The 20763-nt window shown below is 38.2% G+C and overlaps 1 long non-coding RNA gene across 1 annotated transcript in view; it reads left to right on the forward strand.

Moving 5' to 3' along the window:
* LOC137220139 (uncharacterized) overlaps window positions 1–20763 on the forward strand; it is a 119926-nt gene that overhangs the window by 86527 nt on the left and 12636 nt on the right. The window contains exons 4-5 of the long non-coding RNA XR_010941496.1: window positions 2861–2963; window positions 3159–3282. This is a non-coding gene — a long non-coding RNA (uncharacterized lncRNA). The remainder of the gene's footprint in view (window positions 1–2860; window positions 2964–3158; window positions 3283–20763) is intronic.

A 20763-nucleotide genomic window follows, 5' to 3' on the forward strand; every position in this document is an offset into this window, starting at 1 on the left:
TTTGTGTGGTTCATGTACTCATTTTTTTATTAAGAATATATTAAATACTAAAGATTATCATGTTTGTAAGAAATGAGTAAGTTGTAATTCTAATACAAAGTAAATGCAATCAAAATGAACATATAACACACTTATGGCTATTTAATATGATAACTGTAATTTGCACCATGCTATGAAAATACATACTAAAAAACATTTAATTTTCCTTAATCAAATATGGGAAGATACAATGTATGGAAATGCATTTTCACATAAAATACAGTGCATTTTCCTAATTAAAAATAACAAATGCTACAGAAATGTTGGAAATTGATTGGTAGAAAACAAATTAAAGCCCATATATTTTCAATTCTGTGGCATTATTAACATGATGGCAAAAATAGGATAGAATTGAATGTAAACAGTAGTCAGGAGTATAAAGTGGTATGTCATATTATTTTGATAAAAGTAGTGAAAATGAAAACACACCATGTAAAAACACTGATTTTGATAATATTGTATTCATCAGGTAATTTATGGCCTTCTTAGAAATTTACAACCTGATTAGTAAAAAAAAAAAGAAAAAAATTTGGGAAGCAATGTACTGAGCTTCCAACCAAAAAGAGAAAATTAAGTTAAGGGACATATTTTTTAACAAAGCTAAAAACTGTTTCTAGAAAACGAAAATAAAATAGACCAACATTGGCAAGTAAGTTCAAAGAAAAAAGGTAGAACTTACAAATAAATAGCTTCAGACATTTAAAAAATATTTTAAAATAATTACATATAGAAAAATTTAAAAAAACTAAAAATGTGTCATAAATAAATTTAGACCAATAGAACTGAAAATCTAAATGAACCTGGCAGTTTTAAGGAAAAATTTTAAAAGTATCAAAACTGAAAGAAATAGGAAACCTTCTTTGTAAATGACAGAATAATGCCAATAAATTCTCTCTCTGTTAAAAATGGCCACCAATCTCAATCTGATCAAAAAAAAATGATAAATGTACTGGGATGAAAAGACAATTTACCACAATCTGTGCAAAGCTTCATGTTTTACAAGAAATTAGGTCTGTGGTTCATTATTTTGTTAGTCTCTTGCATTCATACCACATCCTATTTATACAACATCAGAAGAAAAACTTTTGCCTTTGGGTTTTCAAGGGAGAAGGATTTCCTTCAATCCTCTTAAGGTCCTTGGCTGGGTCTGAAAATTAAACTGACAAAGACAGGTTAACAAAAGAAAAGCATAGATGCATTTAATATAATTGCCATGTGACATGGAAGCAATCACAAAGAAACAAAAGCCTGAAGAAACAGACCTGCTTTTCTTCATGCAGGTTTGATGGATTAATGGAGAAATAGGATAGGTCAGACAGTACGAGGTAAGTGTAGGAAACAGGGAAACTTAGCAATGCCTCTTTGTTAGGATTCTTCTTGGAATCCCTTTGTCTTTGAAGAAAAGGATTTTTTTTTTTTTTGGTCTGGATATAGGGAGGGCACTTCTCTTGTGAGGGTTTATGACCTGCTTCAGGGAAGAAGGAGGGGGATGGGAGGGCAGAGTGACTTTCCTGCTGTTTTCTCAAACTGCTTCCATTTAAAATATTCAATTGCCAAGGTGTCATATTTTGAGGTAGCATGTCCTGAAGCCACCAGGCTCTTTCTTTCTTTCTTCTTTCCTTCCTTCCCTCCCTCCCTTCCTCCCTCCCTCCTCTTCCTTCTCTTTCTTCCTTTCCTTTCTTTCTTTTCCTTCCTTCCTTCCTTCCTTCCCTCCCTCCCTCCCTTCCTTCATTATAGTATAGTTTCTACAATACCAGGGATCATTTTCTGTTTATCTCTAACAGGCATACTACCAGTACCTATGTTTGAATAAAGTTAAGACTAAATTCTGCAATATTCATATTTTAGGTTATTTCTAATTCTTTGGGGAGTTTTAATCTTTGTTGACCTAAGTTGTATTGAATAGATCATACTTAATGATACTTAAAGATAAGCCCAGTACTGGTTTTTCATCCCCCCATGCCCACCAATATTCAGATAAGTGAAACTGTATATTGGAAGGAAAATAATTTAAAAACCCAAAATTTTAAATACAGTCCTATTTGGTGATTCCAACTATACAAAATGCATGCGATGGGTGAAGAAGAGTTAACCATAAGATAAAATGAAGAACTGCTATTTTTCTGCCAGATTGAGGAATATAGTGACTTACTTATATTACATATTACATCATAGTCCAAATTATTGACATTTTAAGGAATAGCATAATTAGAAATTGAATTTCTAAGGAGATAATAGCTCAGAATGAAATTGATCTTTACCTCTCAGACAAGATTCTCTCTTTAGCCAAACTCTATTCAGAATCCTCTGTGCTCTTTTTTGACTAGGACCCATCCTTCAACATGTCTTTAAGGAACCAATTTTAGCAAGAATCCTGCTGAGACAAGTTTGTTAGAATACCCCACCATCAATGTCCTTGACATTGACATCTGACCAAATTTCTCATCCCTGACCATCCTTGAGGTGTGGATGAAAAAATGTTGCCTGCCATATCAGCAAACAAAGGGTGCTGCACCCATCAGGCCATCAGCCACTATAGCTGCCCCATGGTGATGGTGCGCCCTGAGGGAACTCGGATGGAGACAAACAGGCTGCCCACTGCCAAGCCCTCAAACATTGCAGCCACCCCAAACTGTACACCCTTAAGGGATACAGGATGGTAAAGAACAGGATACTGGCCCCAGACAGCTAAGGTGCATATCAAAGGAATGATTTCAATGAACCCAGACTCTTGAATTGTCCCATACATAGAAAAGTGCTAAATTCATTAACTAGAGACCTCTGGTTTTCTTTAACAGTAATTTTTTTTTTTTTTTGGCAGTGCCTTGCAGCCTGTGGGATCTTAGTTCCCTGACCAGGGATTGAACCTGCTCCCTCAGCAACGAGATCGTGGAGTCCTAACCACTGGACCACCAGGGAATTTGGTAACAGTAATCTTTTGATGTTCTGACTACCTGGTTTCTGTTGCAAAAATCCTTACGTATCCTGGCTCCTCCCTAATCTTTGAAGCAGTCCCTCAGAGCTGTCTGAGAGGCTGTCTTCTAGGCTGAAGTCCTCAGTTTTGTCTGCCAAATAAAACATAATTCTCAACTTTTAGAGGTTGTACATTTTTTTTTCAGTCCACAGTTTGAAAACAATGAAGGGGCCCAAAGCAGACTCCTATCCTTCACCTGAACTCTACAAGGAACTGGAGCGTTGGTACTGGCAGAGGCCTTTCCTCCTCAGAAGTCCAGATGAATTTGGGTGAGTCTCTCCTGGTTCTCAGATCTCCTGATCATTGGTTGATTACCCTGAGGTTTTTAACAATTTTATTGGGGTATACTTGACTTAAAATGTTGTGTTAGTTTTAGGTGTACAGCAAAGTGATTCAGTTATACATATACATGTATCTATTCTTTTTCAAGTTCTTTCCCCATTTAGGTTATTACAGAATACTGAGTAGCGTTTCCTGTGCTAAACAATAGGTACTTGTTGGTTATCTATTTTAAATATAGTAATATGTATATGTCAATCCCAAACTTCCAATTTATCCCTCCCCTATACCCTTCCCCACTGGTAACCATAGGTTCATTCGCTAAGTCTGTGAGTCTGTTTCTGTTTTGTAAATAAATTCATCTGTATCATTTTTTTTTAGATTCCACATATAAGCTATATCACATATTTGTCATTCTCTGACTCACTTCACTTAGTATGATGATCTCCAGGTCCATCCATGTTGCTGCAAATGGAATTATTTCATTCTTTTTATGGCTGAGTAATATTCCATGGTATATATGTACCACATCTTCTTTGTCCATTCATCTGTCAATGGACATTTAGGTGGCTTCCATGTCTTGACTACTGTAAATAGTGCTACAATGAACACTGGGGTGTATGTATCCTTTCCAACCATAGTTTCCTCTGGATATACAGCCAGGAGTGGGATTGCTGGATCATATGGTAGCTCTATTTTTAGTTTTTTAGGGAACCTCCATACTGTTCTCCACAGTGGCTGTATCAATTTACATTCCCACCAACAGTGCAGGAGGGTTCCCTTTTCTCCACACCCTCAGCATTTATTGTTTGTAGATTTTTGATGATGGCCATTCTGACTGGTGTGAGGTGATACCTCACTGTAGTTTTGATTTGCATTTCTCTAATAATTAGCGATGTTGAGCATCTTTTCATGTGCCTGTTAGCCATCTGTATGTCTTCTTTGGAGAAATGTCTATTTAGGTCTTCTGCCCATTTTTTGATTGGGTTGTTTTGTTTTTGTTTTTACAAAGTTCTATTTATTTTCAATAATGAAATCAATACAAAAAAGAGGAATTAAACCTCTAGTTTTTAAATCTAACACTGTTCTTAGCACAAAACTATCCTGAATAAATAAAAACACATTACTAGTAACCAAGTAAGACTTTTTCTCAAGACTCGCTAGAGTTTTGTGTTTTAAACAAAACTGGATGGTAGGTAAAGAAACACATGCTAGAGACTTAACTGACACAGAGTCGAAGAAAAGAATAGCCAACAAACAGGCTCCCCAAATATAAGCTGGCAAAAGGAATACGGGGTTTTCAAAGCAACCCAGAAATCAGAGTTCACTGTGGGATGCAAGGGTTTGGGACAGTCCATGTTCAGGGCCTTGTAATTAAATCTTTCCACATTCCTAGATTCTTGATTTGGAATCTATCATGATCTAGAGGAGCTTCTGCCACAGGATAGGAGGCTCTTTATTTATGCTTTCTGAAAAGACCCATCTAATTTTCTGCTTTGACTTTGTCACTAGCTCCTCTCACTGATACAGCACGGATTCCATTCCGGAAGGCGATTATTACTATGTAAAACAACCTCTCTGTTTTTGATTTTTCTTTTACAAGCACACTGATACTGCCAGGAATTGGTTTTTTGATATTGAGCTGCATGACCTGTTTATGTATTTTGGAGATTAATCCTTGTCATTCTCATCATTTGCAAAAATTTTCTTACATTCCGTGGGTTGTCTTTTCATTTTGTTTATGGTTTCCTTTGCTGTACAAAACCTTTTGAGTTCAATTAGGTCCCATTTGTTTATTTTTGTTTATATTTCCATTACTCTAGGAGATGAATCAAAAAAGACATTCCTGTGATTTATGTCAAAGAGTGTTCTATGTTTTCCTATAAGGGTTTTATAGTATCAGGACTTATATTTAGGTCTTTAATCCATTTTGAGTTTATTTTGTGTGTGTGGTGTTAGAGAATGTTCTAATTTCATTCTTTTACATGTAGCTGTCCAGTTTTCCCAGCAGTACGTATTGAAGAGACTGTCTTTTCTCCATTGTATACTCTTGCCTCCTTTGTGGTAGATAAATTGACCAAAATTGACCATAGGCGCCTGGGTTTATTGCTGGACTATTCTTTTTTTTAACATCTTTACTGGAGTATAATTGCTTTACAATGGTGTGTTAGTTTCTGCTTTATAACAAAGTGAATCAGCTATACATATGCATATATCCCCATATCTCTTCCCTCTTGTGTCTCCCTCCCTCCCACCTGCCCTATCCCACCCATCTAGGTGTTCACAAAGAACCGGGCTGATCTCCCTGTGTTATGCGGCTGCTTCCCACTAGCTATCTATTTTACATTTGGTAGTGTATGTATATCCATGCCACTCTCTCACTTTATCCTAGATTACCCTTCCCCCTCCCCGTATCCTCAAGTCCATCCTCTAGTAGGTCTGTGTCTTTATTCCCGTCTTGCCCCTAGGTTCTTCATGACCATTTTGTTTTTGTTTTAGTTTTTTAGATTCCATATATATGTGTTAGCATACAGTATTTGTTTTTTTCTTCTGACTTACTTTGTATGACAGACTCCAGGTCCATCCACCTCACTACAAATAACTCAATTTCGTTTCTTTGTAGGGCTAGTAATATTCCATTGTATATATGTACCACATCTTCTTTATCCATTCATCTGTTGATGGACACTTAGGTTGCTTCCATGTCCTGGCTATTGTAAATAGAGCAGCAGTGAACCTTGTGGTACATGACTCTTTTTGAATTATGGTTTTCTCAGGGTATATGCCCAGTAGTGGGATTGCTGGGTCGTATGGTAGCTCTATTTTTAGTTTTTAAGGAACCTCCATACTGTTCTCCATAGTGGCTGTATCAATTTACATTCCCACCAGCAGTGCAAGAGAGTTCCTTTTTCTTGACACCCTCTCCAGCACTTACTGTTTGTACATTTTTTTGATAATGGCCATTCTGATTGGTATGAGATGATATCTCATTGTAGTTTTGATTTGCATTTCCCTAATGATTAATGATCCTGAGCAGTCTTTCATGTGTTTGTTGGTCATCTGTATATCTTCTTTGGAGAAATGTCTATTTAGGTCTTCTGCCCATTTTTGGATTGGGTTGTTTGGTTTTTTGATATTGAGCTGAATGAGCTGCTTGTAAATTTTGGGGATTAATCCTTTGTCAGTTGCTTCATTTGCAAATATTTTCTCTCACTCTGAGGGTTGTCTTTTTGTCCTGTTTATCATTTCCATTGCTGTGCAAAAGCTTTTTCCATTAGGTCCCATTTGTTTATTTTTGTTTTTATTTCCATTTCTCTATGAGGTGGGTCAAAAAGTATCTTGTTATGATTTATGTCATAGAGTGTTCTGCCTGTCTTTTCCTCTAAGAGTTTGATAGTATCTGGCCTTACATTTAGGTCTTTAATCCATTTTGAGTTTATTTTTGTGTATGGTGTTAGGGAGTGTTCTAATTTCATTCTTTTACATGAAGGTGTCCAGTTTTCCCAGCACCACTAATTGAAGAGGCTGTCTTTTCTCCACTGTATATTCTTGCCTCCTTTATCAAAGATAAGGTGACCATACATGCGTGGGTTTATCTCTGGGCTTCCTATTCTGTTCCATTGATCTATATTTCTCTGTTTCTGTGCCAGTACCATACTGTCTTGATTACTGTAGCTTTGTAGTATAAAGTCAGGGAGCCTGACTCCTCCAGCTCCATTTTTCTTTCTCAAGATTGCTTAGGCTATTCGGGGTTTTTTGTGTTTCCATACATATTGTGAAAATTTTTTGTTCTAGTTGTGTGAAAAATGCTCTTGGTAGTTTGATAGGGATTGCATTGAATCTGTAGATTGCTTTGGGTAGTAGAGTCATTTTCACAATGTTGAATCTTCCAGTCCAAGAACATGGTATATCTCTCCATCTCTTTGTATCATCTTTAATTTCTTTCATCAGTGTATTATAGTTTTCTGCATACAGGGCTTTTGTCTCCTTAAGTAGGTTTATTCCTAGGTATTTTATCCTTTTTGTTGCAATGCTAAATGGAGTGTCTCCTTAATTTCTCTTTCAGATTTTTCATCATTAGTGTATAGGAAAACAAGGGATTTCTGTGCATAAATTTTGTATCCTGCTACTTTACCAAATTCATTGATTAGCTCTAGTAGTTTTCTGGTAGCATCTTTAGGATTCTCTATGTATAGTATCATGTCATCTGCAACTGGTGACAGCTTTACTTCTTCTTTTGATTTGTATTCCTTTTATTTCTTTTTCATCTCTGATTTCTGTGGCTAAAACTTCCAAAACTATGCTGAATAACAGTGGTGAGAGTGGGCAACCTTGTCTTGTTCCTGACCTTAGTGGAAATGGTTTCAGTTTTTCACCACTGAGGATGATGTTGCCTGTGGGCTTATCATATATGGCCTTTATTATGTTGAGGAAAGTTCCCTCTATGCCTACTTTCTGCAGGGTTTTTATCATAAATGGGTGTTGAATTTTGTTGAAAGCTTTCTATGCATCTATTGAAATGATCATATTTTTTTTCCTTCAGTTTTTTAATATGGTGTATCACATTGATTGATTTATGTATATTGAAGAATCCTTGCATTCCTGGGATAAACCCCACTTGTTCATGGTGTATGATCCTTTTAATGTGCTGTTGGATTCTGTTTGCTAGTATTTTGTTGAGGATTTTTGCATCTGTGTTCATCAGTGATATTGGCCTGTACTTTTCTTTTTTGTGACATCTTTTTCTGGTTTTGATATCAGGATGATGGTGGCCTTGTAGAATGATTTTGGGAGTGTTCCTCCCTCTGCTATATTTTGGAAGAGTTTGAGAAGGATCTGTGTTAGCTCTTCTCTAAATGTTTGATAGAATTCGCCTGTGAAGCCATCTGTTCCTGGGCTTGTGATTGGTCTGTTCATATTTTCTATTTCTTCCTGGTTCAGTTTCAGAAGGTTGTGCATTTCTAAGAATTTGTCCATTTCTTCCAGGTATTCCATTTTATTGGCATAGAGTTGCTTGTAGTAATCTCTCATGATCTTTAGTATTTCTGCAGCGTCAGTTGTTACTTCTCCTTTTTCATTCTAATTCTATTGATTTGAGTCTTCTCCATTTTTTTCTTGATGAGTCTGGCTAATGGTTTATCAATTTTGTTTATCGTCTCAAAGAACCAGCTTTTAGTTTTATTGATCTTTGCTATCATTTCTTTCATTTCTCTTTCATTTATTTCTCATCTGATATTTATGATTTGTTTCCTTCTGCTAACTGGGGTTTCTTGTTCTTCTTTCTCTAACTGCTTTATGTGTAAGGTTAGGTTGTTTATTTGAGATGTTTCTTGTTTCTTAAGGTAGGACTGTATTGCTATAAACTTCCCCCTTAGAACTGCTTTTGCTGCATCTCATAGGTTTTGGGTTGTCGTGTTTTCATTGTCATTTGCTTCTAGGTATTTTTTGATTTCCTCTTTGATTTCTTCAGTGATCTCTTGGTTATTAAGTAGTGTATTGTTTAGACTCCATGTGTTTGTATTTCTTACAGATTTTTTCCTGTAATTGATATCCAGGCTTATAGCGTTGTGGTCAGAAAAGATATTTGATACGATTTCAATTTTCTGAAATTTACCAAGGCTTGATTTGTGATCCAAGATAGAGAATGTTCCATGAGCACTTGAGAAGAATGTGTATTCTGTTGTTTTTGGATGGAATATCCTATAAATATCAATTAAGTCTATCTTGTTTAATGCATCATTTAAAGCTTGTGTTTCCGCATTTTCATTTTGGATGATCCGTCCATTGGTGAAAGTGGGGTGTTAAAGTCCCCTCCTATGATTGTGTTACTGTTGATTTCCCCTTTTATGGCTGTTAGTATTTGCCTTATGTATTGAGGTGCTCCTATGTTGGGTGCATAAATATTTACAATTGTTATATCTTCTTCTTGAATTGATCCCTTGATCATTATGTAGTGTCCTTCTTTGTCTCTTGTAATAGTCTTTGTTGTAAAGTCTATTTTGTCTGATATGAGAATTGCTCCTCCAGCTTTCTTTTGATTTCCATGTGCATGAAATATCTTTTTCCCTCCCCTCACTTTCAGTCTGTATGTGTCCCTAGGTCTTAAGTGGGTCTCTTGTAGACGGCATATATACGGGTCTTGTTTTTGTATCCATTTAACCAGTCTGTGTCTTTTGGTTGGAGCATTTAATCCATTTACATTTATGGTAATTATCAATATGTATGTTCCTATTACCATTTTCTCAATTGTTTAGGGTATGTTATTGTAGGCCTTTTCCTTCTCTTGTGTTTTCTGCCTAGAGAAGTTCCTTTAGCATTTGTTGTAAAGCTGATTTGGTGGTGCTGAATTCTCTTAGCTCTTGCTTGTCTGTAAAGGTTTTAATTTCTCTGTCAAATTTCAATGAGATTCTTGCTAGGTAGAGTAATCTTGGTTGTAGGTTGTTCACTTTCATCACTTTAGGTATGTCCTGCCACTCCTTTCTGGCTTGGAGAGTTTCCACTGAAAGATCAGCTATTAACCTTATGGGGATTCCCTTACATGTTATCTTGGTTTTACCTTGCTGTTTTTAATATTTTTTCTTTGTATTTAATGTTTGATAGTTTGATTAATATGTGTCTTGGCATGTTTCTCCTTCGATTTATCCTGTATGGGACTCTCTGTGCTTCTTGGACTTGATTAACTATTTCCTTTCCCATAGTAGGGAAGTTTACAACTATAATCACCTCAAATATTTTCTCAGTCCCTTTCTTTTTCTCTTCATCTTCTGAGACTCCTATAATTCGAATGTTGGTGTGTTTAATGTTTTCCCAGAGGTCTCTGAGACTGTCCTCAATTCTTTTCATTCTTTTTTCTTTATTCTGCTCTGCAGTCATTATTTCCACTATTTTATCTTCGAGGTCACTTATCCGTTCTTCTGCTTCAGTTATTCTGCTGTTGATCCCTTCTAGAGAATTTTTAATTTCATTTATTTTGTTTTTCCTCATTGTTTGTTTGCTCTTTAGTTCTTCTAGGTCCATGTTAAACATATCTTGTATTTTCACCATTCTATTTCCAAGATTTTGGATCATCTTTACTATCATTATTCTGAATCCTTTTTCAGGTAGACTGCCTATTTCCTCCTCATTTGTTAGGTCTGGTGGGTTTTCACCTTGCTCTTTCATCTGCTGGGTGGTTTCTGTCTTCTCATTTTGCTTAACTTACTGTGTTTGTGGTCTCCTTTTCACAGTTTACAGATTCGTAGTTTCCATTGTTTTTGGTGTTTGCCCCCAGTGGCTAAGGCTGGTTCAGTGGGTGGTGTAGGTTTCCTAGTGGAGGGGACTAGTGCCTGTGTTCTGGTGGATGAGGCTGGATCTTGTCTTTCTTTTGGGCAGGTCCATGTCTGGTGGTGTGTTTTGGGGTGTCTGTAACCTTATTATGATTTTAGGCAGTCCCTCTGCTAATGGGTGGGGTTGTGCTCCTGTCTTGCTAGTTGTTTGTCATAGGGTGTTCAGCACTGTAGCTTGCTGGTAGTTGAGTTGGCGTTTGTGGAGATCTCTGGGAGATTTTCACCATTTGATATTACGTGGAGCTGGGAGGCCTCTGGTGGACCAGTGTCCTGACCTTGGCTCTTCCTCCTCAGAGGCACAGCCCTGACACCTGGCCAGAGTACCAGGAGCCTGTCATCCACATGGCTCACAATAAAAGGGGGAAAAAAAGAAAGAAGGAAAAGGATAAAATGAAATAAAATAAAGTTATTGAAATTTAAAAATAATTATTAAGAATAAATTTTAAGTAATAAAACAAAAAGAAAGAAAGCAACCAAACCAGAAAAGAAATCCACTAATGATAAGAAGCGCTAAAAAGTATACTAAAAAAAAAAAAAATGGACAGACAGAACCCTAGGACAAGTGGTAAAAGCAAAACTATACAGACAAAATCACACACAGAATCATACACATACACACTCAAAAAGAGAAAGAGGGGGAAAAATATATATATCATTGCTCCCAAAGTCCACCTCCTCAATTTGGGATGATTCGTTGTCTATTCAGGTATTCCACAGATGCAGGGTACATCTAGTTGATTGTGGAGATTTAATCTGCTGCTCCTGAGTCTGCTGGGAGAGATTTCCCTTTCTCTTCTTTGTTCACACAGCTTTGTTCCCTTCAGCTTTGGATTTGGCTCCACCTTTGTGTGTAGGTCGCTTGGGGGCATCTGTTCTTCACTCAGACAGGATGGGGTTAAAGGAGCAGCTGATTCAGGGGCTCTGGCTCACACAGGCCAGGGGCAGGGAAGAGTATGGGATGCGGAGCAAGCCTGCCGTGGCAGAGGCTGGTGTGATGTTGCATCAGCCTGAGGGTGATGCGTGTTCTCCCGGGGAAGTTGTCCCTGGACCACGGGACCCTGGCAGTGGTGGGCTGCACAGGTTCCCCGGAGGAGAGGTGTGGATAGTGACCTGTGCTTTTACAGAGGCTTCTTGGTGGCAGCAGCAGCAGCCTTAGCATCTCATGCCAGTCTCTGGGGTCCGCGCTGATAGCCGGACCTCTCTGGAGCTCCTTTAAGCGGTGCTCTTAATCCTCTCTCCTTGCGCACCAGGAAACAAAGAGGGAAGAAAAAGTCTCTTGCTTTTTCCCAGACTCCCTCCCAGCTAGCTGTGGCACATTCACCCCCTTCAGGCTGTGTTCACGCAGGTAACCCCAGTCCTCTCCCTGGTATCTGGCCTCTGAAGCCTGAGTCTCAGCTCCCAGCCCCCTCCCACCCTGGTGGGTGAGCAGACAAGCTTCTCAGGCTGGTGAATGTCCGTACGGGAATCTCTGTGCTTTGCCCTCTGCACCCCTGTTGCTGCACTCCCCTCTGTGCCTCTGAAGCTTCCCACCTCCGCCACCCGCAGTCTGCCTGCAAAGGGGCTTCCTAGTGTGTGGAAGCCTTTCCTCCTTCATAGCTCCCTCCCAGAGGTGCAGGTCCTGTCCCTGTTCTTTTGTCTCTTTCCTTTTTCTTTTGCCCTACGCAGGTATGTGGGGAGTTTCTTGCCTTTTGGGAGGTCTAAGGTTTTCTGCCAGCATTCATTAGGTGTTCTGTAGGAGTTGCTCCACATGTAGATGTATTTCTGATGTATTTGTGGGGAGGAAGGTTATCTCCACGTCTTACTCTTCCGCCATCTTGAAGCTCCTCCCTGTACTTTTCTATCCTGTTCCATTGATCTATATTTCTTTTTTTGTGCCAGTACCATACTGTTTTGATTACTGTAGCTTTGTAGTATAGTCTGAAGTTAGGGACCCTGATTCCTCTAGCTCCGTTCTTCTTTCTCAAATTGCTTTGGCTATTCATGGTCTTTTGTGTTTGCATAAAAATTGTAAAATTTTGGTTTAGTTCTGCAAAAAATGCCATTGGTAATTTGATAGGGATTGCATTCAATCTGTAGATTGCTTTGGATGGTATAGTCATTTTCACAATATTGATTTTTCCAATCCAAGAACATTGTATATCTTTCCTTCTGTTTGTATCATCTTCACGTTCTTTGCTCAGTGTCTTCTAGTTTTCAGAATGCAGGTGTTTTGTCTCCTTAGGTAGGTTTATTCCTAGGTATTTTATTCTTTTTGATGTGATAGTAAATGAGATTATTTCTTTAATTTCTCTTTCTTATGTTTCATTATTACTGTATAGGAAAACAACAGATTCTGTACATCAATTTTGTATCCTGCAGCTTTACTGAATTCATTGATGAGCTCTAGTAGTTTTCTGGTGGCATCTTTAGCATTTTCTACATATAGTATCATGTCATCTGCAAACAGGGACAGTTTTACTTCTACTTTTCCATTTTGGATTCCTTTTATTTATTTATTTTTCTTCTCTGATTGCTGAGAGAAGGACTTCCAAAATGACATTGAATCAAAGTGGTGACAGTGGATATCCTTGTCTTGTTCCTGATCTTAGAGGAAATGCATTCAGCTTTTCACCATTGAGTATGATGTTAGCTGAAGGTTTGTCATATATGGCCTTTATTGTGTTGATGTATGTTCCCTTTATGCCCGTTTTCTGGAGAGTTTTTATCATAAATGGGTGTTGAATTTTGTCAAAAGCTTTTTCTGCATCTATTGTAATGCTCATATGGTTTTTATTCTTCAATTTGTTAATGTGATGTATCACACTGATGGATTTGCAGATATTGAAAAATTTTTGCATCCGTGGGATAAATCCCAGTTATTCACGGTGTATAACCTATTTAACATGCTGTTGGATTTAACTTGCTAGTATTTTGTTTAGGATTTTTACATCTATTTTCATCAGTGATATTGGCCTATAATTTTCTCTCTTTTTTGTGGCATCTTTGTCTGGTTTTGGTATCAAGGTGATGGTGACCTCATAGAATGAGCTTGGGCATGTTCCTTCCTTTGCAATTTTTTGTAATAGTTTCAGAAGGATAGGTGTTAACTCTTCTCTAAATGTTTCACAGAATTTGCCTGTGAGGTCATCTGTTTCTGGACTTTTTTTGGGGGGGAGTTTTTAAATCACTGTTGCAATTTCAGTACTTGTGTTTGGTCTGTTATTATTTTCTATTTCTTCCTAGTTCAGTCTTGGGAACTCGTACTTTTCTAAAACTTGTCCATTTCTTCTGGGTTGTCCATTTTATTGCTTGTAGTAGTCTCTTATGATCCTTTGTATTTCTGTGGTGTCCATTGTAACTTCTCCTTTTTCATTTCTAATTCTATTGATTTGAGTCTTCTCCCTTTCTTTCTTGATGAGTCTGGCTAAAGTTTATCAGTTTTGTTTATCTTTTCAAAGGACAAACTTTTAGTTTCATTGATCTTTTCTATTGTTTTCTTGTCTCTATTTCATGTATTTCTGCTCTGAAATTTATGACTTCTTTCCTTCTACTAACTGGGTTTTGTTTGTTCTTCTTTCTCTAGTTGTGTTAGGTGTAAGGTTAGATTGAGTATTTTTTTTCCCTTGTATTTCTATAAACTTCACTCTTAAGACTGCTTTTGCTGTGTCCCATATGTTTTGGATCACCATGTTTTCATTTTCATTTGTCTCTAGGTATTTTTAAATTTCCTCTTTGATTTCTTCAGTGATCCATGGATTGTTTAGTAGCATATTGTTTATCGTCCACGTGTTTTTGGTTTTTACACTTTTTTTTCTTGTAGTTGATTTCTAATTTTATCAAGCATCTTTTCTCACCACAATGCTATATGATTTCAATTTTCTTAAATTTACCAAGGCTCACTTTGTGGTCCAGCATGTGATCAATCCTGGAGAATATACCATGTGCACTTGGGCAGAATGTGTATTCTGTTGCTTTTGAATGGAACGCTCAATAAATATCAATTAAGTACGTCCGGTCTAATATGTCTTTTAAGGCCTGTGTTTCATTATTGATTTTTTGTCTGGAAAGTCTGCCACTAATATTCTGTTACTGTTAGTTTCTCCTTTTATGGCTGTTAGTTTTTGTCTTATATACTGAGGTACTCCTATGTTGGGTTCATATATATTTACAGTTGTTACATCTTCTTCTTGGATTGATCTCTTAATCATAATGTAGTGTCCTTCCTTGTCTCTTGTAACAGTCTTTAAAGTTTATTTTGTCTGATACGATACTGCTACTCCAGCTTTCTTTTGATTTACATTTGCATGGAATACCTTTTTCCATCTCTTCACTTTCAGTCTGTATGTGTCTCTAGATCTGAAGTGGGTCTTTTGTAGACAGCATATATATGGGTCTTGTTTTTGTATTCATCCAGTCCATGTCTTTTGGTTGGAGCATTTAAACCATTTATGTTTAATCTAATGATTGATAGGTACGTTCTTATTGCCATTTTGTTAATTGTTCTGTATTTGTTTTATTTTTGCGGTATGCGGGCCTCTCACTGTTGTGGCCTCTCTCGTTGTGGAGCACAGGCTCCGGACGCACAGGCTCAGTGGCCATGGCTCATGGGCCCAGCCGCTCCACGGCATGTGGGATCTTCCCAGACTGGGGCACGAACCTGTGTCCCTTGCATCGGCAGATGGACTCTTTGTACGTCTTTTTAATTCTCCCCTTTCTTCTTCTCTTAACCTGTGATTTAATGATTAATGTTGTATTTGGATTCCTTTTGTGTGTGTGTGTATATCTATTGTACATTTTTGATTTGTGGTGACCATGAGGTTTTGATATAACAGTCTATATATAAACAAGATTGTTTTAAGTTGCTTGTCTTTTCATTTCAAACGCATTTCCAATATCCTGCATTTGTACTCACCTCATGATTGCTGATTTTGATATCATATTTGTGTGGAAATTTGCTACCTTTAGTGTAGGTTTGCCTTTACCAGCGAGCTTTTCATTCATAATTTTCTTGCTTCTAGTTGTGGCCTTTTCTTTTCTGCATAGAGAAGTTCCTTTAGCATTTGTTAGAAAAAGCTGGTCTGGTGGTGCTGAATTCTCTTACCTTTTGCTTGTCTGTAAAGTTTTTGATTTCTGTGTTAAATCTGAATGACAGTTTGCTGGGTCGAGTATTCTTGGTTGTAGGTTCTTCCTTTTCATCACTTTAAATAGATTGTGCCACTCTCTTCTGGCATGCAGAATTTCTGCTGAGAAACCAGCTGATAATTGTATGGGAATTCCCTTTTATGTTTTTTATTGCTTTTCCCTTGTTGCTTTTAATATTTTCTCTATCTTTAACCTTTGTAAGTTTGATTACTATGCGTCTCATTGTGTTCCTCCTCATGTTTATCCTGCTTGGGACTCTGGGATTCCTGGACTTGGGTGACTGTTTCCTTTCCCATGTTGGGGAAGTTTTCAGCTATCATCTCTTCAAATATTTTCTCAGGTCTTTTCTCTCTCTGTTCTCCTTCTGGAACCCCTATAATGCAAATGTTGTGTTTAATATTGTTCCAGATGTCTCTTAGACTGTCCTCATTTCTTTTCATTCCTTTTTCTGTTCTGCCCCAGTGATTTCCACCATTCTGTCTTCCAGCTCACTTACCCATTTTTCTGCCTCACTTAGTAATTGGTGAGGTGAGGGTATCCCAACTAGTAATATCACTAGAGGTCTGAAGAGAATTATAATTTCTTCTAGAATAATTTCCTAAGGGCCATCCAGTTAGAGCGTTGGAGTGGAGAAATCCACCAAGGTAACCCAGAAGTACTGGATATATAGATAATTGACCATAATCCTAACAATTGGATTCTGCATAAGACTGTGAAGTACATTTGGTTCATGAGCAAAACTGTGAGCAGTTGTCAAAGTAAATGGTATACAGACCTGGTCTGGCATTTTGGATCAGCTGTCTACTTCACATGTTGTTTTCTTCTCATCCTGGTCTGATAGATTCTCCTTATTTGAACATTGTCTTAAGGTGATTTTGAGGTCAGCTCTCCTCTCTATAGGCCAGTCCAATGCAGGGGCCCTTTCTAACTGGAAATATTAATCCATGCATCAATTCTCTTCAGTTTTGCATTGCATGAGCTAGTTAAGAGTACCTGATAAGGGTCCTTCCATATAGGTTGGAGATGGTTCTTTAAATTATGGCTTCTCCAGTATGCATAATCATGTGGTTGCAGGTCACGGGGTGTCTGATCTTCATCCAAAAATAAGTTACTGAGATAAACTTCAGAAACAAACTTAAAGCGTCATGTTAATAATTCAATTAAATTTACAATAACATAAAAGCAAGGAGCTGTCTGGGAAGTGAGTCTTAGGGAATACCAACTTCAATAACAAAACTAGAATTTAATATTCACTGAAACAATCTTTTTCTCTCTAAAATGACCCTCATTTCTACCAAATATAGACAAACTAAGACTAATCTGTTGGTTTTAATAAACTTGGCATGATGATGTATATAAGTGTAACTGATCATAGGCTCTTTTAAAATTTGCTTCACTGGGACTTTTATAAGCAATCTCAGATCGAAATTTTAAAGGCCTCTCAAGGCCAGGAAAGCCATGCCAAAGGCTTGTCACAGATTTCATCTTACAGATTTAGGTGAATTCCTCCCTTTTTCAAAGTCCCCAGAATACCTTCAGTCCTGCATCTGTTAGGAGGTGACCTTCCTAATTTATCTGGTAAAGCTGTTAGGAACCTAAGAGTTTCCAATCTCTGGAGGGATCAGGTAGAGAGAAAAGATAAATGTTTCAATTCTGCTTACAAAGGTGTAACTTACCAAATTGCTGTGAGTCATAATTAGCTTGAGGGGAAGAGTCTTCTTAAATCTGGAAAACACAGATTAAAAGCTAGTAATGTTTCAGAGAGAAACCATAAATTATACCCATATTCACCAGTTCACTCAGTCCTGTGTCACTAATCCTTTTTTTAAACAATTTTATGAAGCCATTAGCCTTCCCATAAGACTTCTTTTTTACCCAGTTCAGCAGTATGATCTGAAATTAATCAGAAACTTGTACTTGGAAAAAGTCCTCAGAGTAAAACCATAACTGACCATGACTGGCAAAAGACCTAAGAAGGCATGATAAAAAAACCTGATTATAATGAAACTGACAAAGAAGTTTGGTTATTTCTGTGACTAAAAGATAATAACTAGAATTATGACTGATAACATTTTACCAGGACATACTAGATTTGAGGGAATGCCATATAATTACTAGAATGCCAATATTAACAACCATTTACCCATACAACATAAACTAAGAAGATTTACTACTCATTTGACAATACTTCCCATGGAATTTAACACACCAAATGAACCTAATTAGCTTAATATCTCTCCTTGGGATGTTTCAGGGGTCCTTTGAAGCATCCCAAAGTTAGCTAGGGGTCAAAGGAACTTCATTATAATTTGATTTGGGAAGTTTGTCAAAAAAATATAAAGAAGGTTTAAAAGACTTGGTCAAATATCATAGATCACTGTGAAACAATATTTATTCACTTAATCAAAGTGACAAAAAGTTTTAGAGGCAAATATGGAAAGTTATAGCAGATTACTGATTAAAGGTAAAGAAACTGTACAGTTATTAGAAGCAGATTAACAATCTAACAAGGCTTTGTCCTCTTAACAAAGATTAAAACCCAATTCAAGTTTGCACCAGCTACCTTAAAAATTTCTTTACTCCAGGAGAGCGGCCACAATGACAAAGCAGAAAGACCCTAAGGTCATCTCCTCTCACAAGCACACCAAAATCACAAGTATCTGCAGAACAACCATCAGGGAAAAAGACAGTAACCTACTGGAAAAAATCTTGTACAACAAAAGACACAAAGAAGGAACCACAACAAGATGGGTAGGAGGGGGAGAATTGTGATATAATCAAATCCCATACTCCCCAGATGGGCAACCAACAAACTAGAGAATATATTGCAGAAGTTCTCCCATAGGAGTGAGAGTTCTGAGCCCCATTATCAGTCTCTCCAGCCCCAGTATCTGGCACTGGGAACATGAGCCCCCAGAGCATTTGGCTTTGAAGGCCAGTGGGGCTTAACAGCAGGAGTCCCAAAGGACTGGGAGAAATAGAGACTTCATTAATAAAGGGTGCACACAAAATCTCACATGTACTGGGACCCAAGGCAAAAGCAGTAATTTGATAGGAGCCTGGGCCAGACCTAACTGCTGATCTTCGAGAGTCTCCCGAAGAGGTGGGGGACAGCTGCAGCTCAACCTGGGGAGAGAGACATTGGTGACAGATATATTGGAGAACATTCAGTCACCTGAACACTACTGCTGCTGGCAGCTGACAGACAATATTGGCTCATTAGAACCAACACCTGGCACCACCCACCAGCCTACAGGCACCAGGGCTGGGATGCCTCGGGCCAAACAATTAAGTGGGTGGGGATACAGCACCACCCATCAGCAGACAGGCTGCCTAAAGACTAAAGAGCACACAGCTGCCTCTGAACGTGCCCTTAGACATTCAGCCCCCTAGAGAGCCAAGACCCAACTCTACACACCAGTGGACAGGCACCAGCCCCTCCTTCCAGGAAGCCTGAACAAGCGTCTAGACCAGCCTCAACCACCAGGGGGTAGATACCAGAAGCAAGAAGACTGTGATCCAGGAATGCAGCCCAGACCCTATCCTAGGACCAGCTGGGCCCTGGCCCTGCCCACTAGCAGGCCAAAGCAACCTTCAGGACACCTCAGACCCCATACCCAACAATGTCTGTGAACAATCTCCCTGCCCCAACAACAATGTGAAATGAGTTCTGGGATCCCTGGGCTCTGTAGCCAGACTCCAGGAACCAGCTCTGCCTTCCAGTAGTCTGGCACTAACCCCAGGATCTGGCTTCACCTGCTAGTTGGTGGGCAACAGCCCCAGTATTTTGGAACCCTGACTGCACCCACAGTGAGCCAGCACTAGCCCTGAGGCCCCCTAGGATTTTGCAAACAGCCACATCATAACCAGGCCCCATTAAACAGCATCATCCACAGAGGATAGGAAATGGCAACCAACCAGACTAGAGGCCAAACAAGCCTAACAGACTGCCCACATAGTCATCCTACCACCACAGAAAGACCCACGCAGCCCTCTTAGGAGAAACCACTAGTGCATTTAGCATGGGTAACAAAAGGGTAAGTGCATGGCAGGGACTCATAAGATACTTCCTAGAGTGGGCCACTTCTCCAAGGTCAAGAAATGTAACTAACCTAACATACATAAAAATACTAAAAGCAAATTAGACAAAATGAGGCAGCAGAGGAATATATTCCAGACAAAGGCACAAGATAAAACCCCAGAAGAAGAACTAAGTGAAGTGGAGATAGATAGGTAATCTACCCAAGAAAGAGTTCAGAGTAATGATTGTAAAGATGATCAAAGAACTCAGGAGGAGAATGGATGCACAGAATGAAAAGTTAGAAGTTTTTAAAAAAGAGTTAGAAAATATAAAGAACAACCAAACATGGATGAAGAATACAATAACTGAAATGAAAAATACACTAGAGGAAATCAATAGTAGACTAAATGATTCAGAATAATGGATCAGTGAGCTGGAAGACAGAGTAGTGGAAATCATGGCTGATGAACAGGAAAAAAAAAACAAACAGGACAGTTTAAGAGACCTCTGGTAAAAGGTCAATCACACTAATATTCATATTGTAGGGGTTCCAGAAGGAAAAGGGAAAGAGAAAGAGCCTGAAAAAATACCTGAAGAGATAACCACTGAAAACTCCCCTAACCTGAGAGAGGAAACAGTCACCCAAGTCCAGGAAGTGCATAGAGTCCAATACAGGATTAAACCAAATAGGAAGACACCAAGACACACTGTAAACCAAATAAGAAAAAATAAAGAGAGAATACTAAAAGCAGTAAGGGAAAAACAACAAATAACATACAAGAGGATTCCCATAATGAGATCAGCTGATTTTAGAGCAGAAATTCTGCAGGCCAGAAGGGAGTGACATGATATGTTTAAAGTGTTGAAAGGGAAAAACCTACAACCAAGGATACTCTACCTAGCAAGTCTCTAGATTTGATGGAGAGAGCAAATGCTTTGTAGACAAGCAAAAGCTAAAAGAGTTCATCACCACTAAACAAGCTTTACAATAAATGTTAAAGGAA

The sequence above is a fragment of the Pseudorca crassidens genome, chromosome 2 (genome assembly GCF_039906515.1).
Source record: "Pseudorca crassidens isolate mPseCra1 chromosome 2, mPseCra1.hap1, whole genome shotgun sequence".
Classification (NCBI taxonomy): Eukaryota; Metazoa; Chordata; class Mammalia; order Artiodactyla; family Delphinidae; genus Pseudorca; species Pseudorca crassidens.